This window comes from Cervus elaphus, chromosome 18, assembly GCF_910594005.1.
Source record: "Cervus elaphus chromosome 18, mCerEla1.1, whole genome shotgun sequence".
Classification (NCBI taxonomy): Eukaryota; Metazoa; Chordata; class Mammalia; order Artiodactyla; family Cervidae; genus Cervus; species Cervus elaphus.
The window spans coordinates 14,940,463-14,966,950 of NC_057832.1; the positions used below are offsets into that span (position 1 = coordinate 14,940,463).

Consider the following 26,488-nt stretch of genomic DNA (forward strand, 5'->3'; position numbering starts at 1 on the left):
GTAACTTTCAGCTTGATGAATGAAGAAAGAAAAAGAGACAAGTCAAATTACTAAAAATCAGAAATGAAAGTGGAGATATTACCAATGCTAAAGAAAAAAAAAGATTATAAGATACCACTATAAACAACTGTACACCAATAAATTAGATAACCTCTATGAGATGGACAAATTCCTAGACACAAAACTTACCACACTGAATCATGAAGAAGTAGAAACCTGAAATAGAACATAAGACTGATTCAGTAATCAAAAATCTCCTAGCACAGAAAGTCCTGGATCTGACAGCTTTATGAGGAAATTCTACTAAGCACATAAATAAATAACATTAAGTGCTTAGTAGAATTCATTCTATGAGCATTGCCCTGATACAAAGCCAGACAAAGACACTACTGAAACAGAAAACTACAGACCGATGTCCCTTAGGGGCTTCCCTGGTGACTCAGATGACAAAGAATCCACCTGCAATGCGGGAGACCTAGGTGTGATCCTTGGGTTGGGAAGATCCCCTGGAGGAGCGCATGGCAACCCACTCCAGTATTCATGCCTGGAGAGTCCCTACGGAGAAAGGAGCCTGGTGGGCTACAGGCCATGGGATCATAGAGTTGGACATGATTAAGCAACTAAGCGCACATAGTGTCCCTTACAAACACTGATGCAAAAATCCTCAGCAGTATACTGGCACACTAAATTTATCATCATATAAAAAGGATTATACATCATGGTTAAGTGGTAATTATTCTTGGAATGTAAGGATGGTCTAGCATGTGAAAATTGATTAATGCAATACACTGCATTAACAAAATAAATGAAAAAACTTTATGATCATCTTAATTGATGCAGATAAAGCATTTGACAAAATTCAGCACTCTTTCATGATAAAACATTTAACAAACTAAGAATAGAGGGAAATTATCACAGTACAAAAAAAAGAAACTATATATAAAAAACTCACAGCCAACATCAAACTTAAAAGAGCAATACTGAGTTTTTTGTATAAAATCAAGGAAAGGCAAAGATGCCACCTTCATCACTTCTAGTCAAGATGGTACTGGAAATTCTAGCCAGAGCAATCAGTCAATGAAAATAAATAAAAGGAATGCAAATTGGATAGGAAGCAAAATCGTCTCTGTTCACAGATGTCATAATCTTATATGTAGGAAATGCTGAAGATTACACATACACATACACAGAGTATTTTAGATCTAATAAACAAATTCAACAAAGTAGCAGAATAGCAGGGCTTCCCTGGTGGCTCAGATGGTAAAGAATCTGCCTGTAAAGCAGGAGACCTGGGTTCAATCCCTGTGTCAGGAGATCCCCTGAAGGAAGTCATGGCAACCCACTCTAGGTTACCTGGAGAATCCCCATGGACAGAGAAGCCTGGCAGGCTACAGTCCATGAAGTTGACAAGAGTCAGACACAGCTGATAGACAAAACACAGCATAGTGCAGTAGAATATAAAATCAACACATAAAAATCAGTAGGATTTCTACACACTAAGGATAAACAATCTGAAGAAGAAATTAAGAAAGCTATTAAACCTATTTAAAATAGCATCCAAAAATGTAAAACTTTGGAATTAATAAAGGAGGTAAAACTTCTATAATGAAAACTATAAAACATTGCTGAAAAAAATATAGCAGACATAAATGAAAAGATATCCATGTCATGGATTAAAATACTTAATATTAATTGTCTACTTATGTAAATTGATCTGCAAATTTGTGCAACCTCTATCAAAATCCCAATGACATGTTGACAGAATTAGAATCCATCCTGGAATGCATACGGAATATAGAGTGTCCCCAAATAGCCAAAACAAACTTGAAAAGGAATAACAAAGTTGGAAGACTCACACTTCCTGGTTTCAAAACTTGCAACAAAGCTATTGTATTCAAAACGGTATGGTGTTGGCATAAAGACAGACACATAGACCTATAAAATAGTATTGAGAAACCAGAAATAAATCTTCAAATATATAGTCAAATTATCTTCAGAAAGAATGCTAAAGACCATTCCATGGAGAAAGAAGAGTCTTTACACCACCATCCTAGTTTGTTCAGTTCAGCTCAGTTCAGTCACTCAGTCATGTCTGACTCTTTGCCACGCCATGAATCACAGCACGCCAGGCCTTCCTGTCCATCACCAACTCCCAGAGTTTACCCAAACCCATGTCCATCGAGTCGGTAATGCCATCCAACCATCTCATCCTCTGTTGTCCCCTTCTCCTCCTGCCCCCAATCCCTCCCAGCATCAGGGTCTTTTCCAATGAGTCAACTCTTCACATGAGGTGGCCAAAGTATTGGAGTTTCAGCTTCAGCATCAGTCCTTCCAATGAATACCCAGGACTGATCTCCTTAAGGATGGACTGGTTGGATCTCCTTGCAGTCCAAGGGACTCAAGAGTCTTCTCCAACACCATAGTTCAAAAGCATCAATTTTTCAGTGCTCAGCTTTCTTCACAATCCAATTCTCACATCCATACACTTAGTTTGTTAGGACTTCTATAACAAAATACCATAAACCAGTAGCCTATACTGGTTTTTCATGATTCAGAGGCTGGGAAATCCTAGATCAAGCTGTCTGATGAGAGCCCACTTCTTTATGGCCATCTTTTCTCTGTAACTTCAGGTGACAGAAGGAACAAGCTAACTCTCTGGATCCTCTTTAATAAGGGCACTAATCTCAATCATGAGGACTCCCAAATCACCTCCCAAAGGTCCTATCTCCTAATATCATTACCTTGATGTTAAGATTTCAACATACAGTTTGGGGGAAGCACTACTTTCAGTGTACAATAGATCTTCAACTAACACCATATATAAAAGTAACCAAAAATAGATCAAAGACCTAAAGATAAGAGCTACAGTAATAAAATTGTTAGGACAAAGCTTTTCATGGGATTTGTCAGTGATTTGTTGAATATTATACTAAAGACATGAGCAATAAAAATAATTGACAAATGGTACTACATCAAAAATAAAAACTTATGCATCCAAAGACACTATTAATAGAATAAAATGGCAACACACTAGATGGGAAAAAATATTCACAAGTCATATATCTGATAGGGCATTGATATCCAGAATATATAGAAAATACCTAAAAATGAACACAATCTGATTTAAACCTGGGCAAAAGACTTACATAGACATTTGACCAAAGATGTACAAATACCCAATAAGCATGTGAAAAGATGTTTAACATCACTAATTGTTAGAGAAAAGTAAATCAAAACCACAATGAAATAACATTTCACACCCATGTTGATAGCTACTATCAAGAAAAAGAAAAAGTCACTAGTGTTGGCTGTTGGCAAGGATATAGAATAATGGGAACCCTGAGTGCTGCTGGTCTAAGTGTCAGCTCAGCTCAGTCACACAGTCATGTCCCACTCTTTGCCACCCCATGGACTGCAGGCTTCCCTGTCCATCACCAACTCCAGAAGCTTGCTCGAACTCATGTCAGTGATGTCATCCAACCATCTCATCCTCTGTTGTCTCCTCCTCCTTCCTTCTAGACAGGAGCAGGGAGAAAGGCAAAATGGTGCAAATGCTGTGAAAAGAGGTGCAGAGATCCCTCAAAAAATTAAACATATAATTACCATGTGACCCAGCAATTCTGCTTCTGGATAAATATCCAAAAGAACCGAAAGCAGGGTCTCAAAAAGATATTGTACATTCATGCCCACAGTAGCATTACTTACAACAGTGGTAATGTGGTAGCAACTAAAGTGCCTATTGATGGATGAATGGATAAACAAAATTTGGTATATCTGTGCCATGGAATATTTTCATCCTTAAAAAGAAAGTAAATTTGAACATACACTACAACACGGATGAAACTTGAGGATATTATATTTAGTGAAATAAATCAGTCACAAAAAGACAAATATGGCACAGTTCTACTTACATGCATGTGTGCCTGCTAAGTCGTTTCAGTCCTGTCTGAGTCATTGCAACTCCATGGACTGTAGCCTGCCAACTCCTCTGTCTATGGGATTCTCCAGGCAGGAATACTGGGGTGGGCTGCCATGCCCTCCTCCAGGGGATCCTCCCGATCCAGGGATCAAAACCCATGTCTCTATGTCTCCTGCATTGGCAGGCAGGTTCTTTGCCGCTATAACACCTGGGAAGCCCTTCTACTTAATATATGACTAAGTAGTTATATCCACAGAGGCAGAAAGTGGAATGGTGGTTGCCAGGTACTGAGCTGGGAGGAGACTGGTTAGTTACTATTTAAGGAGTACAGTTTTGGTTTTGAAAGATGAGTTTTGGAGATGGGTGGTGGTGATGGCTGCACAATATAAATGTACTTAATACCACTCACTGAACTGTACACTTAAAAATGGTCAAGATGGTAAATTTTATGTTACATACATTTTATCACACTAAAAATATGGTATTGAAGAAAAAGGCAATGAAGGAGAAATGGACAATTTTTAAGCAAAGCATGAGATGATGTTTTTTTCCTGTAGTTTACGAACATCATTTTGTCAGCAAAATTGAGAACAGACTGAGAGAAGGTCAAACAAAAAACATTGCTGCTGCTGCTGCCAAGTCACTTCAGTCGTGTCCGACTCTGTGCGACCCCATAGACGGCAGCCCACCAGGCTCGCCCGTCCATGGGATTCTCCAGGCAAGAACACTGGAGTGGGTTGCCATTTCCTTCTCCAATGCATGAAAGTGAAAAGTGAAAGTGAAGTCGCTCAGTCATGTCCGACTCTTAGCGACCCCATGGACTGCAGCCTACCAGGCTCCTCTGTCCATGGGATATTCCAGGGGATAGTACTGGAGCGGGTCGCCATTGCCTTCTCCAAAAATACTCTGCGAGAAGGCATAAATAAAGACCTGAACTAGGATTGTGTTTTTGTGAGAGAGGAGAGTAACGCGCAAGGGATTTTTGTGTGAGATAAATACTAGGACATGCTGAGCAATTTGAGAAGTGATATACTAGGAGAAGTAGATGGGAAGTCTTAGGATCCGGTCTGGTAACTTTCCCAATGAGGAGAACACAGGAAAGGGAGCCAATGAGTAGGATGTGGAGCCCACGGTTTGACATGAGTGTGATGAGATATCATCCACATGCAGTTTTCTGGTGCAACCCCAGACATGGACATTTAAGTCTCCTGTCCATAAACATCTCGGCTTGAAGAGGAGCATTCCAACACTGTTAGTAGGAATGTAAACTGATGCAGCCACTATGGAGAACTGCATGAAGGTTCCTTAAAAAACTAAAAATAGAGCTACCATGTGGTCCTGCAATCCAATTCCTGAGCAATATCTGGGCAAACTCTAATTCAAACATATACAGGCACCTCTGTGTTAATAGCAGCGCTATTTACAATAGCCAAGACATGGAAACAACCCAAGTGTCCATCAGGAGATGAATGGATTAAAAGCAGAGCTGTACATGCATACAACTGAATACTATGCAGTTATAGAGAAGAACAAAATAATGCCAACTGCAATATGGATGCAACTAGAGATTATCACACTAAATGAAGTAAGTTATACAAAGACAAATCTTATACGATATTACATATATGTAGAATCTAAAAAGATGATACAAATGAACTTACAAGACAGAAACAGACTCATGGATAGAGAAAACAAATTTATGGTTACCCAAGGGGAAAGGGCCAGCTGTCACATTTGTACATGACTACCAGAAAAACCATAGCTTTGACTATATGGACCTTTGTTGGCAAAGTGATGTCTCTGCTTTTAAATACACTGTCTACTTTTGTCGTAGCTCTTCATCCAAAAAGCAAGCACCTTTTAATTTCATGGCTGTGGTCCCCATCCACAGTGATTTTGGAGTCTAAGAAAATAAAGTCTGTCACTGTTTCCACTTTTTCTCCATCTATTTGCCGTGAAGTGATGGGACCAGATGCCATGATCTTAGTTTTTTGAATGTTGCTTTAAGCCAGCTTTTTCACTCTCCTCTTTCACCATCATCAAAAGTTTCTTTAGTTCCTCTTCACTTTCTGCCATTAGAGTGATATCATCTGAAGATCTGTGGTTGTTGATATTTCTCCTGGCAATCTTGATTCCAGCTTGTGATTCATTCAGCCCCACATTTCGCATGATGTACTCTGCATAGAAGTTAAATAAGCAGGGTGACAATATACAGCCTTGATATACTCCTTTCCCAATTTGGAACCAGTCCATTATCCCATGTCTGGTCCTAACTGTTGCTTCTTGGCCTGCATACAGGTTTCTCAGGAGGCAGGTAAGATGGTCTGGTATTCCCATCTCTTGAAGAATTTTCCACAGTTTGTTGTGACCCACACAGTCAAAGGCGTTAGTGCTGTCAATGAAACAGAGGTAGATGTTTTTCTGGAGCTCCCTTGCTTTCTCCATGATCCAGCAAAGGTTGGTAATCTGATTTCTGATTTTTATGCCTTTTCTAAATCCCACTTGTGCATCTAGTTCTATATTCATGTACTGTTGAAGCCTAACTTGAAGCAAACATATGAAATGAGCACAACTGTATGAACTTTGAACTTTCTTTGTCATTGCCTTTCTCTGGGGTTAAAAAGAAAACTGATCTTTTCCAGTACTGTGGCCACTGCTGAGTTTTCCAAATTTGCTGGCATATTGAGTACAGCACTTTGACAGTATCATCTTTTAGGATTTGAAATAGCTCAACTGGATTTTCATCACCTCCACTAGGTTTGCTCATTGTAATGCTTCCTAAAGCCTGCTTGACTTCACATTCCAGGATGTCTGGCTCTAGGCAAGTGATCACACCATCGTGATTATCTGGGTCATTAAGACCTTTTTTGTACAGTTCTTCTGTGCATTCTTGCCACCTCTTCTTAATAGCTCCTGCTTCTCTTAGGTCCTTGCCATTTCTGTCTTTATTGTGCCCATCAGTGCATGAAATGTTCCCTTGGTATCTCCAGGTTTCTTGAAGAGATCTCTAGTCTTTCCCATTCTATTGTTTTCCTCTGTTTCTCTGCAGTGATCATTTAAGAAGGCTTTCTTATCTCTCCTTGCTATTCTTTGGAACTCTGCATTCAGATGGATATATCTCTCCCTTTCTCATTGGACTTTTGCTTCTCTTCTTTTCTCAGCTAAATGTAAGGCCTCCGCAGACAACCACTTGTGATACTTTTGAACTGTGGTGCTGGAAAAGACTCTTGAGAGTCCCTTGAACAGCAAAGAGATCAAGTCAGTCAATCCTAAAGGAAATCAGCGCTGAATAGTCATTGGAAGTACTGATGCTGAAGCTGAAGCTACATTATTTGGTCACCTGATATGAACAGCTGACTCATTGGAAAAGACCCTGCTGCTGGGAAAGATTGAGGGCAGAAGAAGAGGGTGACAGAGGATGAGATGTTTGGATGGCATCATTGACTCAATAGGCATGAGTTTGCACAAGCTCCAGTAGATAGTAAAGGACAGGGAAGCCTAGTGTGCTGCAGTCTATGGGGTTGCAAAGAGTTGGACACAACTTAGCAAATGAAGAAAAACAAAGTTGAAATTTGGGAGGAGGAGTAAATTAAGAGTTTGGCATTAACAGATACACATTACTATATATAAAATAAACAATAGGGACCTATTTTATAGCACAGGGGACTATATTCAATATCTTGTCCTAACCTATAATGGACAAGAACATGAAAAAGAGTATATATTGTTTAAATATATATTTATATTTTGCTGTACTCATGAAACCAGTGCAATATTGTAAATCAACTATATTTCAATTTTACAAAGTCTCACCTTGAGGTGTATACTGGAGAATTTTGAACATACAAGTGGTAAAGACGTGAACATGAGAGAAACAGCCCACAGAGTTTCAGTGACTTAACTTAGATGGTCTGGAGAAGCCAGAAGGATGATGGCATCTCCTGGATATATATATCTCTCTACTAAAACTTTTCTTGTATATTCACTTGAATTAAATTTTTGACATGATTTGTTTAGTCATTAGACTAATCCTTTCCTAAAAATTATTTTTAGTATAACAAATCAATAAGTTACAGTGAGTTTGAGTACAAAAACAAATCTTCTAAAGGGGCAAGAGTCATAACCTCAATTTTCCAAAGAAAATATTCTATTAACCTCTGTGGATATCACATATTTAGGAATAGAGGAACGGTTACACCATACATACCCTTAGGAAACACAGACCTGGATGATTTTCCTAACCCTGTCTAGAATTTAATAGCTATAACCTTCACTTATTGGAAACATCTAATTCTATTAAAAAGGTGAGGACCTGTAGAATCTTAGCTCTATCTATGATGAGGCATTGGACAACCTGGAGGCAGAGTTACTGTGGGATACATTTCCCAACTAAACCGTTGAGTGCTAGATTTCACAGCAAGCTTTGGTGTGTTTCTCTCAGCAGAAACTGCCATGTTGTAAGCTGTCAGTAAATACTCAGGGATGATGTTGATTTTGAAAAAATATTTATTGTTGAACACTTTGGGATGGTAGTGGCTTTCTTGTTTGCATCAGTTCAGTTCAGTTCAGTTTAGTCACTCAGTTGTGTCCGACTCTTTGTGACCCCATGAATCGCAGAACACTAGGCCTCCCGATCCACTGCCAACTCACCGAGTTTACTCAAACTCATGTCCATTGAGTCGATGATGCCATCCAACCATCTCATCCTCTGTCATCCTCTTCTCCTGCCCTCAATCTTTCCCAGCATCAGGGTTTTTTCTAATGAGTCAGCTCTCCGCATCAGGTGGCCAAAGTATTGAAGTTTCAGCTTCAGCATCAGCCCTTCCAATGAACACCCACAACTGATCTCCTTTAGGATGGACTGCTTGGTTCTCCTTGCAGTCCAAGGGACTCTCAAGAGTCTTCTCCAACACCACAGTTCAAAAGCATCAATTCTTCAGTGCTCAGCTTTCTTTATAGTACAACTCTCACATCCATAAATGACTACTGAAAAAACCATAGCCTTGACTAGACGGACCTCTGTTGGCAAAGTAATGTCTCTGCTTTTTAATATGCTGTCTAGGTTGGTTATAACTTTCCTTCCAAGGGGCAAGCATCTTTTAATTTCATGGCGGCAATCACCATCTGCAGTGGTTTTGGAGCCCCAAAAAATAAAGTCAGCCACTGTTTCCACTGTTTCCCCATCTATTTGCCATGAAGTGATGGAACCAGATGCCATGATCTTTGTTTTCTGAATGTTGAGCTTTAAGCCAACTTTTTCAGTCTCCTCTTTCACTTTCATCAAGAGGCTCTTTAGTTCTTCTTCACTTTCTGCCATAAGGGTGGTTTCATCTGCAAATCTGAGGTTATTGATATTTCTCTCTGCAGTCTTGATTCCAGCTTGTGCTTCATCCAGCCCAGCATTTTGCATGATGTACTCTGCATATAAGTTAAATAAGCAGGGTGACAATATACAGCCTTGATGTACTCCTTTCCCTGTTGTTCCATGTCCAGTTCTAACTGTTGCTTCCTGACCTGCATACAGATTTCTCAAGAGGCAGGTCAGGTGGTCTGGTATTCCCATCTCTTTCAGAATTTTCCACAGTTTCTTGTGATTCACACAGTCAAAGGCTTTGGCATAGTCAATAAAGCAGAAATAGATGTTTTTCTGGAACTCTCTTGCTTTTTCGATGATCTAGAGGATGTTGGCAATTTGATCTCTGGTTTCACTGCTTTTTCAAAAACCAGCCTGGACATCTGCAAGTTCATGGTTCATGTATTTCTGAAGCCTGGTTTTAAGAATTTTGAGCATTACTTTACTAGCATGAGATGAGTGCAATTGTGGGGGTAGTCTGAGCATTCTTTGGCATTGCCTTTCTTTGGGATTGGAATGAAAACTGACCTTTTCCAGTCTTGTGGCCACTGCTGAGTTTTCCAAATTTGCTGTCATATTGAGTGCAGCACTTTCACAGTATCATCTTTTAGGATTTGAAATAGCTCAACTGGAATTCCATCACCTCTACTAACTTTGTTCATTGTGATGCTTCCTAAGGCTTCATATTCCAGGATGTCTGGCTCTAGGTGAGTGTTCACACCATCATGATTATCTGGGGAATGAAGATCTTTTCTGTACAGCTTTTCTGTGTATTCTTGCCTTGTTTGCATAGGAGTTAGCAATTCAGGAGCTGATAAATATTCTTGGAGCCAAACCTGCAGAAAGGTAATAAATAGGACACACCCATAGGATCATGATTGGTTCAGGACTTTGTGGTTGAGAGAGCATCATGTCACCAGGGGAAGGAATTACCTCTGAGCCTGGAGATGCAAAGATTGGCAAGTCAAGTCAGCAAATATTACAGAGCAATTACCTCTTCTCTTAGCCAGGATTGCCTCCAGGGATAAATACTATGTTGTTGATGTCACACAGTACTTCCCAGAGAGGACAACCAGTGTGATGGTGTCCAGAAGAAAGACAGGCAAGACTTGGAAACCCTAAAGTAGAATGGAATTGGCTCAAGGCCTTCACATATTTAAAGAGCAGGCATATGGAAGTACAGCAAGGAAGACATTTTCATTTATTGTAAGGCAGAATTTGAAGGCCAGGTGTCCTGCAGGTGAAGTGATTGTCTTCTGGAGCAGTGATCACCTTTTCAAGACCAATTCGAATTCCAGCAAGGAGCCTGTGAGCAGACAAGGATCTTATCAACTGTTTGCATGACTCCTCCAAGAAAGAACTGAGTCCTTCACCCCACAAACATCTTTTGCAAGATTATATCAACAAAATGATGCATCCTGTGATAAGACTTTTATAAAGGACTTTTTAAATTTACAGTTTGCTTTTTAAAAGGTCAGCATTTGTGGTGGAAGATGATTTAGTGGTTGCAGTCAACAAATATTGAAAGACACGGATTCTAATTTTTTTTTTCTGATCTCAGATTTCCTGTTTCCCTCAAGGAAATGATCACACAATAGTATTTTATGAACAATATTGCAGTGGACTCATAGCACTGCTGCAATTACAGTTCTGTCTCTTATCTCCTGTGTGATCTGAGCTGTAAGACTCTTAATCTCTTTTGTAATTTGGGGATAGTGTTTATGACTTGCTTACTATTTTAAAAAAATACTAAGAGCTATACAAACAAAAATTACTATTTTGAGGTGTGAATTTGTAGGTGTAAAATAAATGACTTTTCCCCTTTAGTATGGTGGCTCAGAGGGTAAAGCATGTGTCTGTGATGCGGGAGACCCAGGTTCGATCCCTGGGTTGGGAAGATCCCCTGGAGAAGGAAATGGCAACCCACTCCAGTATTCTTGCCTGGAGAATCCCATGGACAGAGGAGCCTGGAGGGCTACAGTTCATGGGGTCGCAAAGAGTCGGACACGACTGAGCAACTACAAGCTATGAGTGGAATTAATTATATATATTTGAGAGACGTATAAAAGTGCATACTTGGGACTTCCCTGGTGGTACGTTGAATAGGAATCCACCTACCAATTCAGGGGACATGGGTTCGATCCCTGGTCTGGGAAGATTTCACATGCCTCAGAGCAACTAAGCCCATGCACCACAACTACTGAAGCCTGTGCGCCTCGAGCCTGTGCTCCTCAACAAAAGAAGCGCCACGATGAAAGCCCCATGCACCGCAACGAAGAGCATCCTGCTGCTTGCAGCAGCTAGAGAAAGTCCTTGCACAGCAACAAAGACAGTACAACCAAAAAGAAAGTGCAAATGGTGAGACAATGTATATACTGCTGCCTATAGAATCTTCACAATTGCAGATGCTGGAGTTTCAAAAGGTCAAGAAAACAAGGTTTGCAAATAGTTTCACTAATTGAAATTCTTACTGGAGAAACTGGATGAGTTTTTACTTTCTCAAGAAATGACAGGTACAGTATATAAAATTTTAGTAGGGGAAAAATTGGCCTCTTTAAGACGAATTAGAACTTTCAAATGAAAGGAATCCAGTTTGGAAATATATAGGGGATTTGTTGGAATCTGTGAGTCAATTACTCAATGGCTATCTGCGATTTACAAACAAGATTAAACTTAGAACTATAGGGGAAGCAAAATTTGCCACCTCAAAACGTCTCTATGGTAAGTGAATTATTTCGAGCTCAAAACAACCAAGATTGAAAAGACTCAGGAAGAATCTATGACCTACTGCCCTCTGCCTAGGGGCTTCCCAGGTGGTGCTAGAGGTAAAGAATCCACCTGCCAATGCACTAGAAGCAAGGGACACAAGTTTGATTCCTGGTTGGGAAGATCCCCTGGAAGAGGAAATGGCAACCCACTCCAGTAGTCTTGCCTGGAGGATAGCATGGACAGAAGAGCCTGGCAGGCTACAGTCCACAGGGTCACAAAGAGTCCGACATGACTGAGCATACACACACATCTGCCTAAAGAATGAAGGTAAGAGGACCTGACCCAAGAAGAGAGATATAATCATTAGTATGAGCTAGTATGTGGATGGGGGGAACCGAGCAAAGTCTGCTTTTTAAATATTATTCTCTGTGTCCCGTTGTCTCTGCCTGGTCTGGCAAAATTTTTTTACTAAACATATGCTTTCCATCTCCTTGTGAATTTCCTTTCGAAGTCCCAAACCACTACCCCTCAACCTAACTCTTATTTTTTCAAGCTAAGTATAAAATGAGGATTTCAGCCATTTTGGCGAGTGACTCAGTCTTCCCAGCACTCTCTCGTGTATACATGTTATTATACTTCTGTTTGATTTTCCCATGTTAATCTGCCTCATGTCAATTTAATTCTTAGACCAGCCAGAAGAACCTAGAAGGGTAGAGGAAAATTTCTTTTTCCCTGGCCAAACAAAAGCCAGATGACAAAAGCCAGGGGCATTACCTTTATCTTGGCTAGAATTTAGCATCACAGAAAAAGATATAATCCCAGAGTGTCCCTGTGGAAGATAAAGCCACAGTAGGGGAGGAGTTACAAAGGAAGACTTATTCATACTCAGATTCTAAGACAAGAGCTTAGAAAGCAAACTAAGCACAAGCAGGAGCAAGGAACTTGCTGGAAGCAGTGCGGGTGCAAATATTTCAAGGCAATGAAGACTGAGTCAGGTGCAAAACTGGAATAGATAGGAGATAAGTGATGTCACTCTTTAATAATAATATTAAGTCCAGGATTTGCATGACTAGAGCTTCAGAGATTTCAATTTCTTGGAACAAAGTGTAGTAAATGTGAAATTAAAGAATTAGAATTCCATGCCGATCGGATAAAAGTTTCCCAAGTTTCTCTTTCTTTTAAATATATCTTTCAATTTAAACAGACATTTGAATATATAAATTTACTGCGTACAAAACAAATAATGTGAGTCATTTCTTACTATAACACTGTATAAAATGCATGGCTATAGAACCTCCAATATATAGCCACAGTTTAGCACCAGACTTGCCAAATTTCAGGCACCATATCCCTGAAGGTTTCTAATTTCTGGAGGTTTTGCCCTGATTTATTTCTTGCATGATCAGAAACTCTTATGGCCATATCTCTTTCATGACACTTATAATTTATTCCTTTGGAGTAGTCATTTAGTCAACAACCAATCTCCACAAGGCTCAATACTGAAATAGGTGTAAAGATTCATACATACGGGAGGCACTTTATTTTCCAGCAGTTTAATGTGGGAGATGATTTCTAAGTGTATAGTTAAAATGTTAAAGGGAGAGGTACTTATTTTTAAGATAATAATAATTACTATGAGAACATAGGAAGTAGAGGTTAAGATCTCTGAAGCAAAGGGAGTAAAATTACAATCTGTAATAACATTAGGCAGGATGGTGAAAGTAGGATGCGTCAGATGCCCAGTGGGTGAACCTGCGTACCCAGGGAGCTGACAGTTAAAAGAATGCTACCTGTTTGGTCTTGGCAAGTGACTTGAAGCCAACTGAGATATTATGAAGAACAAAAGATGTAAAATGAAGTTAGAGACATAATTTCTGTATGTGTTACGAATATGGGCAATGGTGAGTAAAGGAAGCATTAAAGCAGAATATTGATGCAATCAGAATATCATTTTGGAAAGATGGATTGAAGCTTTATGTGCCCAGAAGAAAATAAGCAGTAAACATTTGCAATGATTTGAGTGAGACTTAGAAACATTGGCAATGAGGCAAGAAAGAAGAGATGATCCCACCCGTGCGATGTGAGGAATGTTAAAGAGTGTAGTGCATGGAAAAGGCAAGGAGAGCTTCTAAGATTCTGAAGAGGCAGTGTGACGGGGAGGTGAACTTTCACTTCTCATGTGCAGGGCCAGGACTAGGGTGAGGCGAGAAAAGAGTTCATCCTGGGCACTAAAAACTCAGTAATCAAAATATATAATTGTTTACTATTTCTGAAAATCAATATTAATCCACAATTATGACGACTTATCAGTCAGCGTTCTCCAGAGAAACAGGATCAACATGGAAAGAAAGTAAGATTTACTACAAGGAATCGGCTGACATCATTATGAGGGCTGACAGGTCCCAGTGTTTGCAGGCTGGAGACCCAGGAACACTGATGTTGCATTTTCAGTCTGAGCCAGGAGCACCCGCCCTAGTTCAGCGTGGAGGCCCGCAGACTTGACAGCAGAAAGAACGGATGTTCAGTTTCAGTTCACCGGCAGGAAAAAGCTGACATTCCATTTTTGAAGGCAGTTCTGTTTAGTTCTGCTCTGTTTATTCAAGCTTTCAACAGATAGGACGAGGCCCACCCACATTAGGGAGGGCAATCTGTTTTACTCAATCTAATGGTTTAAATGTTAATGCCATCAAAAAACACCCTCACAGAAACACATAGAATAATGCTTGATCAAATATCTAGGCACCTGGTGCCCAATCAAGTCTACACATAAAATTAATCACCGTAATAAATGAAATGTAAGTATTTTATATATATTACTGAATTTTCTTTTACCTCAGGCTGCAACATGACTTGGCATGGCACTGCTCATGTTCTCCTAATGCTCCCTACTTGGCACAGTATCTCTTGAAGGAAAGTACCACAGAATATCAAACTCTATTCCTTCAGTGTTTGCCATATGCCATAAACAAAGTAAAGCTCAATACATGTGTATTTAACTGGTGTTATGATGGTAGTCAACTGATGTGGGAAAGCAAGATTTTTCCATCATGCTGTCAGCCACATAAATTTAACAACAAACAACTTAGAATACCCTTTTTCCATTTGGATGTTTCAATCAACACTGTGTAACTATTTAACCATTAATACTAAGTTTGCAAATGAATGGAGCCTGGCGATTTTCTTCTATTTTCTATGGATGTAACTTCAGTAGCTGTAACCGCAGAAATGACAGTTTAGAATAATAGATTCCCTGATTACTGCATATCTTACTACATGTTATGAAAATTGTTATCCATGCTATGCAAACTAGAAAACTAGGTCTCAAGCATTCTAATTAACTTGATCTTGATGTATGTTTCAAGGGCAATGGTGACATGTCACGGTGCTAATTCTGTCCAAGTTTCAACCTTGACATAGTTCCATTACTAGCTCCATGGTAATCTCCCTCAAACAGATAGAAACCTAAACCATCTAGCATCATTTGCTTGAAATGTAAATATACACTAACTTTTAAGACATCTGTTAACTGTAAACAACTAGTTTCCATTTTTTATTTGTGTAGTTACACCAAAATGCCATGAAAATAATGACTTTTAAAATATCTGGATGCAAATCAAGTGCCTTTTTCCAATAAATTAAATGTTACTTGAAGTCAAGGTAAAATAACCAGCAATTCAATAGCATTGTTCTACTCAGGAAAGGTAACCATAGCAACATAATTATCAACTTACACAGTTCCTCACCCCTCCATTTTGATTCTGAAAAGGCAATTTGATTGAATAAGTTTTTATGCATTTTTTACAATCTGGCTTTCTATTGATACATGTGTTATCTTGCCAGGCTCCTCTGTCAATGGAATTCTTCAGGCAAGAATACTGAAGTGGGTTGCCATTCCCTTCTCTAGGAGATCTTCCCAGCTCAGTGATCAAACTTGAGTCTCCCGCATTACAGGCAGATTCTTTACAAAATGAATAGTCTGTAATAAGTGAAATTGTCAGATATCTGCCTTTAATTGTTTAAGTGGTAATTCAGGCATAAGACACAATGGATTATATAAGTGGGATAAAAAGTAAGGCATCTCTAATTTTTGTCCTGGCCAGAGATCTAGAATTCTGGCCCCCATCATGGTTTTTATTCACAACTTTAAGACCTCATTATTTTTGTTGCTGTCTTCTTCCAGATTATAGTCCCCATGCAATGACCAGAATGTCATTTCAGAAATGCACAAATGAGGTAAAGTCTAACAATAAGACTCTTACACTCTTATCCAGCCACTTGCTCATGCATGAACAGACACTGGATTTCTGGCCATTGCCTCAAACCACACTTTCACACTTGTCTGCCTTTGCAGGTGCTCTTCTGTCTGCCAATAACATCCCACTACTACCACACAAAGTCCCCCGATTTGCCTGATCCCTCTCCCCCAGTCAGTTCAGTCAGTCAGTTGTGTCCAACTCTTTGCAACCCCATAAACTGCAGCATGCCAGCCTTCCCTGTCCATCATCAACTCCCGGACCTTGCTCAAAGTTATTTCCATCAAGTCGGTGATGCCATTCAACCATCTCATCCTCTATTGTCCCCTTTTCCTCCTGCCCTCAATCTTTCCCAGCATTAGGGTCTTTTCTTTTTTTTTTTTTAATAATTTATTTATTTATTTTTTCAGTGAGTTTTGTCATACATTGACATGAATCAGCAATAGATTTACACGTATTCCCCATCCCGATCCCCCCTCCCCCCTCCCTCTCCACCCGATTCCTCTGGGTCTTCCCAGTGCACCAGATTCGAGCACTTGTCTCATGCATCCCACCTGGGCTGGTGACCTGTTTCACCATAGATAATATACATGCTGTTCTTTCGCAACATCCCACCCTCACATTCTCCCACAGAGTTCAAAAGTCTGTTCTGTACTTCTGTGTCTCTTTTTCTGTTTTGCATATAGGGTTGTCGTTACCATCTTTCTAAATTCCATATATATGTGTTAGTATGCTGTAATGTTCTTTATCTTTCTGGCTTACTTCACTCTGTATAATGGGCTCCAGTTTCATCCATCTCATTAGGACTGGTTCAAATGAATTCTTTTTAATGGCTGAGTAATATTCCATGGTGTATATGTACCACAGCTTCCTTATCCATTCATCTGCTGATGGGCATCTAGGTTGCTTCCATGTCCTGGCTATTATAAACAGTGCTGCGATGAACATTGGGGTGCACGTGTCTCTTTCAGATCTGGTTTCCTCAGTGTGTATGCCCAGGAGTGGTATTGCTGGGTCATATGGCAGTTCTATTTCCAGTTTTTTAAGAAATCTCCACACTGTTCTCCATAGCGGCTGTACTAGTTTGCATTCCCACCAACAGTGTAAGAGGGTTCCCTTTTCTCCACAGCCTCTCCAGCATTTATTGCTTGTAGACTTTTGGATAGCAGCCATCCTGACTGGTGTGTAATGGTACCTCATTGTGGTTTTGATTTGCATTTCTCTGATAATGAGTGATGTTGAGCATATTTTCATGTGTTTGTTAGCCATCTGTATGTCTTCTTTGGAGAAATGTCTGTTTAGTTCTTTGGCCCATTTTTTGATTGGGTCATTTATTTTTCTGGAATTGAGCTTCAAGAGTTGCTTGTATATTTTTGAGATTAATCCTTTGTCCGTTTCTTCATTTGCTATTATTTTCTCCCAATCTGAGGGCTGTCTTTTCACCTTACTTATAGTTTCCTTTGTAGTGCAAAAGCTTTTAAGTTTCATTAGGTCCCATTTGTTTAGTTTTGCTTTTATTTCCAATATTCTGGGAGGTGGGTCATCATGCTGTGATTTATGTCGGAGAGTGTTTTGCCTATGTTCTCCTCTAGGAGTTTTATAGTTTCTGGTCTTACATTTAGATCTTTAATCCATTTTGAGTTTACTTTTGTGTATGGTGTTAGAAAGTGTTCTAGTTTCATTCTTTTACAAGTGGTTGACCAGTTTTCCCAGCACCACTTGTTAAAGAGGTTGTCTTTTTTCCATTGTGTATCCTTGCCTCCTTTGTCAAAGATAAGGTGTCCATAAGTTCGTGGATTTATCTCTGGGCTTTCTATTCTGTTCCATTGATCTATATTTCTGTCTTTGTGCCAGTCTGATGACTGTGGCTTTGTAGTAGAGTCTGAAGTCAGGCAGGTTGATTCCTCCAGTTCCATTCTTCTTTCTCAAGATTACTTTGGCTATTCGAGGTTTTTTGTATTTCCATACAAATTGTGAAATTATTTGTTCTAGTTCTGTGAAAAATACCGTTGGTAGCTTGATAGGGCTTGCATTGAATCTATAGATTTCTTTGGGTAGAATAGCCATTTTGACAATATTGATTCTTCCAATCCATGAGCATGGTATGTTTCTCCATCTGTTTGTGTCCTCTTTGATTTCTTTCATCGGTGTTTTATAGTTTTCTATGTATAGGTCTTTTGTTTCTTTAGGTAGATATACTCCTAAGTATTTTATTCTTTTTGTTGCAATGGTGAATGGTATTGTTTCCTTAATTTCTCTTTCTGTTTTTTCATTGTTAGTATATAGGAATGCAAGGGATTTCTGTGTGTTAATTTTATATCCTGCAACTTTACTATATTCATAGATTAGCTCTAGTAATTTTCTGGTAGAGTCTTTAGGGTTTTCTATATAGAGGATCATGTCATCTGCAAACAGTGAGAGTTTCACTTCTTCTTTTCCTATCTGGATTCCTTTTACTTCTTTTTCTGCTCTGATTGCTGTGGCCAAAACTTCCAACACTATGTTGAATAGTAGTGGTGAGAGTGGGCACCCTTGTCTTGTTCCTGATTTCAGGGGAAATGCTTTCAATTTTTCACCATTGAGGGTGATGCTTGCTGTGGGTTTGTCATATATAGCTTTTATTATGTTGAGGTATGTTCCTTCTATTCCTGCTTTCTGGAGAGTTTTAATCATGAATGGGTGTTGAATTTTGTCAAAGGCTTTCTCTGCATCTATTGAGATAATCATATGGTTTTTATCTTTCAATTTGTTAATGTGGTGTATTACATTGATTGATTTGCGGATATTGAAGAATCCTTGCATTCCTGGGATAAAGCCCACTTGGTCATGGTGTATGATTTTTTTAATATGTTGTTGGATTCTGTTTGCTAGAATTTTGTTAAGGATTTTTGCATCTATGTTCATCAGTGATATTGGCCTGTAGTTTTCTTTTTTTGTGGCATCTTTGTCTGGTTTTGGAATTAGGGTGATGGTGGCCTCATAGAATGAGTTTGGAAGTTTACCTTCCTCTGCAATTTTCTGGAAGAGTTTGAGTAAGATAGGTGTTAGCTCTTCTCTAAATTTTTGGTAGAATTCAGCTGTGAAGCCATCTGGTCCTGGGCTTTTGTTTGCTGGTAGATTTTTGATTACAGTTTCGATTTCCTTGCTTGTGATGGGTCTGTTAAGATCTTCTATTTCTTCCTGGTTCAGTTTTGCAAGGTTATACTTTTCTAAGAATTTGTCCATTTCATCCAATTTGTCCATTTTATTGGCATAGAGCTGCTGGTAGTAGTCTCTTATGATCCTTTGTATTTCAGTGTTGTCTGTTGTGATCTCTCCATTTTCATTTCTAATTTTGTTAATTTGGTTTTTCTCTCTTTGTTTCTTAATGAGTCTTGCTAATGGTTTGTCAATTTTGTTTATTTTTTCAAAAAATCAGCTTTTAGCTTTGTTGATTTTTGCTATGGTCTCTTTAGTTTCTTTTGCATTTATTTCTGCCCTAATTTTTAGGATTTCTTTCCTTCTGCTAACTCTGGGGTTCTTCATTTCTTCCTTCTCTAATTGCTTTAGGTGTAGAGTTAGGTTATTTATTTGGCTTTTTTCTTGTTTCTTGATGTGAGCCTGTAATGCTATGAACCTTCCCCTTAGCACTGCTTTTACAGTATCGCATAGGTTTTGGGTTGTTGTGTTTTCATTTTCATTCATTTCTATACATATTTTGATTTCTTTTTTGATTTCTTCTATGATTTGTTGGTTATTGAGAAGCGTGTTATTCAGCCTCCATATGTTTGCATTTTTAACATTTTTTTCCTGTAATTGAGATGTAATCTTACTGCACTGTGGTCAGAAGAGATGACTGGAATGATTTCAATTTTTTTGAATTTTCCAAGACCAGCTTTATGGCCCAGGATGTGGTCTATTCTGGAGAAGGTTCCATGTGCACTTGAGAAAAAGGTGAAGTTGATTGTTTTGGGGTGAAATGTCCTATAGATATCAATCAGGTCTAGCTGGTCCATTGTGTCATTCAAGGTTTGTGTTTCCTTGTTAATTTTCTGTTTAGTTGATCTATCCATAGTTGTGAGTGGGGTATTAAAGTCTCCCACTATTATTGTGTTACTATTAATTTCCTCTTTCATACTTGTTAGTGTTTGCCGCACATATTGTGGTGCTCCTATGTTGGGTGCATATATATTTATAATTGTTATATCTTCTTCTTGCATTAATCCTTTGATCATTATGTAGTGTCCTTCTTTGTCTCTTTTCACATCCTTTATTTGAAAGTCTATTTTATCTGATATGAGTATTGCGACTCCTGCTTTCTTTTGGTCTCCGTTTGCATGAAATATTTTTTTCCAGCCCTTCACTTTTAGTCTGTATGTGTCTCTTGCTTTGAGGTGGGTCTCTTGTAGACAGCATATATAGGGGTCTTGTTTTTGTATCCATTCAGCCAATCTTTGTCTTTTGGTTGGGGCATTCAACCCATTTACATTTAAGGTAATTATTGATAGGTGTGGTCCCGTTGCCATTTACTTTGTTGTTTTGGGTTCACGTTTATACAACCTTTCTGCATTTCCTATCTAGAGAAGATCCTTTAGCATTTGTTGAAGAGCTGGTTTGGTGGTGCTGAATTCTCTCAGCCTTTGCTTGTCTGTAAAGCTTTTGAATTCTCCTTCATATCTGAATGAGATCCTTGCTGGGTACAGTAATCTAGGTTGTAGGTTATTCTCTTTCATTACTTTCAGTACGTCCTGCCATTCCCTTCTGGCCTGGAGGGTTTCTATTGATAGATCAGCTGTTATCCTTATGGGAATCCCTTTGTGTGTTATTTGTTGTTTCTCCCTTGCTGCTTTTAATATTTGTTCTTTGTGTTTGATCTTTGTTAATTTGATTAATATGTGTCTTGGAGTGTTTCGCCTTGGGTTTATCCTGTTTGGGACTCTCTAGGTTTCTTGGACTTGGGTGGCTATTTCCTTCCCCATTTTAGGGAAGTTTTCAGCTATTATCTCCTCGAGTATTTTCTCATGGCCTTTCTTTTTGTCTTCTTCTTCTGGGATTCCTATGATTTGAATGTTGGGGCGTTTCACAGTGTCCCAGAGGTCCCTGAGGTTGTCCTCATTTCTTTTGATCCTTTTTTCTTTTTTCCTCTCTGCTTCATTTATTTCCACCATTTTATCTTCTACCTCACTTATCCTATCTTCTGTCTCCGTTATTCTACTCTTGGTTCCCTCCAAAGTGTTTTTGATCTCATTCATTGCATTATTCATTTTTAATTGACTCTTTTTTATTTCTTCTAGGTCTTTATTAAACATTTCTTGCATCTTTTCAATCTTTGTCTCCAGGCTATTTATCTGTAACTCCATTTTGTTTTCAAGGTTTTGGATCATTTTTATTATCATTATTCTAAATTCCTTTTCAGGTAGATTCCCTATCTCCTCCTCTTTTGCTTGACTTGGTGGGCATTTTTCATGTTCCTTTACCTGTTGGGTATTTCTTTGCCTTTTCATCTTGTTTAGATTGCTGTGTCTGGAGTGGGCTTTCTGTATTCTGGAGGTCTGTGGTTCCTTTTTATTGTGGAGGATTTACCCAGTGGGTGGGGTTAGACGATTGGCTTGTCAAGGTTTCCTGGTTAGGAAAGTTTGCGTCGGTGTTCTGGTGCGTGGAACTTGATTTCTTCTCTCTGGAGAGCAATGGAGTGCTCAGTAATGAGTTTTGAGATGGGTCTATGTGTTAGGTGTCACCTTGGGCAGCCTGTATGTTGACGTTTAGGGCTATGTTCCTGTGTTGCTGGAGAATTTGCTTGGTATGTCTTGCTCTAAAACTTATTGGCTCTTGGGTGGTGGTTGGTTTCAGTGTAGGTATGGAGGCTTTTGGACGGTCACTTATCACTTAAAGTTCCATGTAGTCAGGAGTTTTCTGGTGTTCTCAGGTTTTGGGCATAAGTCTCCTGCCTCTGGATTTCAGTTTTATTCTTCCTGTAGTCTCAGGACTTCTCCAACTACACAGCACTGATAATAAAACTTCTAGGTTAACGGCAAAAAGATTCTCCCCCGTTAGGGACACCCAGAGAGGTTCACAGAGTTACATGAAGAAGAGGAGAGGGAGGAGGGAGATAGTGTTGAGCAGGAGGAGAAAAAGGGGGACTCAAGAGGAGAGAGACAGATCTATGCAGTTGTCTGTTCCCAGAATGTTCTCCGTAGCCCAGACACCCACCAGGATTCACAGAATTGGATTGGGAAGAAAAGGAGAAAGGAGGAAATAGAGGTGTTCTGAGGTAGAAAACAGAGAGTCAAGATTGGGAGAGAAAAATCAACACACTCCTGAATAAAAATGGGAACTGAATATTGAATTCTTAAATGTTCACAATTTATATCATATATTGAAAAACAAAAATTAAAAATCTAGAGTAGAGATTAGACTCTTAAAAATACTATATTAAAAACAAAAACCAAAACACACACACAAAAAATTTTTTTTAAATATATATGAAGTTCAGTTTAAAAAATAGGGCTTCTCTTTTTTTTTTTGGTAAGGTTATAGTGTATTGAAAATGAAAATTAAGGAGTAGTAGAGTAGTACTAGAGGACTTTACAAGAAATAAGAGAAAAAGAAAAATAGAAAATAGAAGAGAAAAAGGAGGAAAAAAAAAGAAAGAAAGAAAAAAAAAAGAATTTTCCCTAATTAAAAAAATCATAAAAATCTATGAAAATGAAAGTTAAGGAATGATGGGGGAGTAATAGGGAATTTTAAAGGAAAATAAAAAAGAAAAAATTTAAAAAAAAATTTTTTTTCTTATTAAAAAAAAAAAAAGTAAAAATATATCTAGGAATTTCTCTGGAGCTGTTGCGGTCAGTGTCGGTTCGGCTCAGTTTCAGATATCTCCTCGTTCCAGCTTACAGATCTCGATATCTACAGGCCTCTCCCGGTGTAATCGGTGTTTTCTACAAGAATTTTAATCTGTTGCACCGCTCTCTCCTGAAGCGGTTCCCTTTGTTTATTTGGCTTCTGTTTGCCGGTCTCTTCAGAGCCTCATTTCCGCCCTGACACAGGCGGGCGGAGGTGGACTCTTATTCAGGTAGCTAGTTCCGTCGCGCTGCTGGGAGGGGCTGGCGCTATGGGGACGGGCTTGCGCTGCGGGGAGGGGCTGGTGCTGGTTTCTCGGTCTGCGCTGCTCAGGATCCCGGCCGCTCCTCATGGAGCGCGCCGCGGGCAGCTCCAGCCCTCGGGTGATCCACAAAAGCGCTGAACAAAAGGCTGCGTCCGCTCGTGTGCCTTCCCCGTCAGAGCGGTCCAGGCAGCCAGAAGCTTGACCGGCGCACTCTCTCCGGGTGCGGCGCACCCTCTCCCACGGTCCCAATCTCGGTTTCTGCCGGCGCCAGTCGGGTGCATGCGCCTTCTGCCCTCTGCCCCCAGCCGGTCCCCGCCCGCGTCGGTCGGGTGCCTGCGCGCTGTGTCTCGCCGCGACCTGCTCCCGCCTCCGGCGGGTCCGGGCCGGCCCGCAGTCTGCGAGCCCCTTTCCAGACTCTTTCGGTCCCCCCGTTCCGCGAACGGCCGGTAGCGAGTTCGGGCCGGTCAATTTTCTCTCTCTTCCCTGCTCTCCCACAGTTCAAGCCGGCAACTCACAAAAGCTCCCTCCGATTGTCCTCAGGGCACTCAGGCCCGGACCCTGCCCCAAACAATGCCGCCCGCTCCTCTCCGTGCCGCCCCCACTTGCTGGTGGCGGATGCGGGTGTCTGGGGCACTTTTCTGCTGAGAGTTGCTTTTAGGCACGTAATCTGTGGGTTTTATTTATTGTTTCCCTCCCAGTCAGGTTGCCCTCCTAGATGCAAACACTTCCCCCAGGCCCGCCAGTGCGAGGGTTTCCCGGTGTCTGGAAACGTCCTCTAAAGACTTGCTTCCCGGGACGGATCTCCGTCCTTAGCTCTTTTGTCTCACTTTTTATCTTTTATATTTTTTCCTACCTCCTTTTGAAGACAATGGGCTGCTTTTCTGGGCGCCTGATGACCTCAGCTAGCCATCAGAAGTTGTTTTGTGAAGTTTGCTCTGCGTTCAGATATTCTTTTGATGAATTTGTAGGAGAGAAAGTGGTCTCCCCTTCCTACTCCTCCGCCATCTTGGCTCCTCCTCCAGGGTCTTTTCTAATGGGTCAGCTCTTAGCATCAGGTGGCCAAAGTATTGGAGTTTCAGCTTCAGCATCAGTCCTTCCAATGAACACCCAGGACTGATCTCCTTTAGGATGGACTGGTTGGATCTCCTTGCAGTCTAAGGAACTCTCAAGAGTCTTCTCCAACACCACAGTTCAAAACCATCAATTCTTCAGTGCTCAGCTTTCTTTATAGTCCTACTCTCACATCCATACGTAACTACTGGAAAAACCACAACTTTGACTAGATGGACATTTGTTGGCAAAGTAATGTCTCTGCTTTTTAATATGCTGTCTAGGCTGGTCATAGCTTTTCTTCCAAGGAGTGAGCATCTTTTAATTTCATGACTGCCATCTGCAGTGATTTGGGAGCCCCCCAAAATAAAGTCTGTCACTGTTTCCGCTGTCTCCCCATCTATTTGCCATGAAGTGATGGGACCGGATGCCATGATCTTAGTTTTCTGAATGTTGAGTTTTAAGCCAACTTTTTCACTCTCCTCTTTCACTTTCATCAAGAGGCTCTTTAATTCTTTTCTTCACTTTCTACCATAAGGGTGGTGTCATCTGCATATCTGAGGTTACTGATATTTCTCCTGGCAATCTTGATTCCAGCTTGTCCTTCATCTGGCCCAGCCTTTCTCACAATGTACTCTGCATATAAGTTAAATAAGCACAGTGACAGTATGCAGCCTTGACATGCTACCTTCCCAGTTTGGAACCAGTCTGTTGTTCACATCCAGTTCTAACTGTTGCTTCTCGACCTGCATATGGATTTTTCAGGAGGCATTTAAGGTTGTCTGGTATTCCCAGCTCTTTAAGAATTTTCCACTGTTTGTTGTGATCCACAGAGTAAAAGGCTTTCTTGTAGTCAATGAAGAAAAAGTAGATGTATTTTCTGGAGTTCTCTTGCGTTTTCTATAATCCACTGGATGTTGGCAATTTGATCTCTGGTTCCTCTGCCCTCGAATATCTGGAAGTTCACAGTTCACATACTATTGAAGCCCGGCTTGGAGAATTTTGAGCATTCCTTTGCTAGCATGTGAGATGAGTGCAATTGTGTGGAAGTTTGAACATTCTTTGGCATTGCCTTTCTTTGGCATTTGCCTCTCCCCCATGTATTAACATTTCTCTGAAACATTATCTCACCTGAGATTCAATGAACAAAACCCTTCCTCCAAAACACACAGCTTAGGCAACCTCTCTGTGTTATTGTATTACAAAAGTGGTCTTCTACTATAAACTTGTAACACATGGTGCTGTAGGTTTTTCTTATTTTAATAACTCCTTCACCAGATTATAAATTTCATGAGAATAAAGAAAAAATGTAGATTTTTCTATATCTCCTATAACTAGAACAATGTCTAACATACAATAAGTTTTCAGGAAAAAAATGCCTTTTTAAAATCAATTTCATTAAAATGTACTGACTGAAACAGGAAAATGCCATTATTTCTAATGCCAGGCTTTCTGTTTTAAAATCGGGGGGCTATAGAAAAAAAATTAATAACTATTGACTATTAAAATATAATCTATTCTACCCTCAGAAATGTTTTCACAAATTCAATTTCATACATGTGCTTGTAGCACTCATATAGTCATCCTTAGGTGACTTGACTTATTTATTTAGTATCCAAGTTACTATATACATTAATCGAATTCCTAACTCCACTTAAAGTGAGTTGTAATAATAAGAATTTTGAAAATTTCCCAACTTTAATTCTGTAAATAGATCCCTTGTTTTGGAATACTTCTCATCACTCCCTTCCTTTTATAACCATCCTGTTAGTTCCTTCTCTCTCCCTCCTCCTCTACCATCCTTCAAGGTCTTCATTGTAACACAAAGGATATTCATAACATTCCACAAGCTTTTGGATTCACATGTGGCTTCATCGCTAATGCAGAAATAAAATGAAGTAGAGCATTTGATGGCTGCAAATGGAAGATTTTTATTTCTCCAAATTATTTGGAGTCCAGCATCCCTTATGATATTGGTATTTAGTTCCTGTATCTCTGATTGTCTATTTAGACATATTTGCCATTAGCCTAAGGAAGACATTTTAGTACACGTCAAACAATTATAGATTACCTTAGTTTTTGTTTCCCTGGAGTTTTCTTGATTTCGTTATAATTTTGAA

At 39.7% G+C, this 26,488-nt stretch overlaps 1 long non-coding RNA gene across 1 annotated transcript; it reads left to right on the top strand.

Annotated features, from left to right (window-relative positions):
* The first annotated feature begins 6,201 nt into the window (after positions 1 to 6,201).
* Positions 6,202 to 25,308, top strand: LOC122674901. The gene is made up of 3 exons (XR_006335078.1): positions 6,202 to 6,241; positions 20,144 to 20,150; positions 25,164 to 25,308. It is a non-coding gene; the product is annotated as an uncharacterized LOC122674901 (long non-coding RNA).
* Positions 25,309 to 26,488: the final 1,180 nt, after the last annotated feature.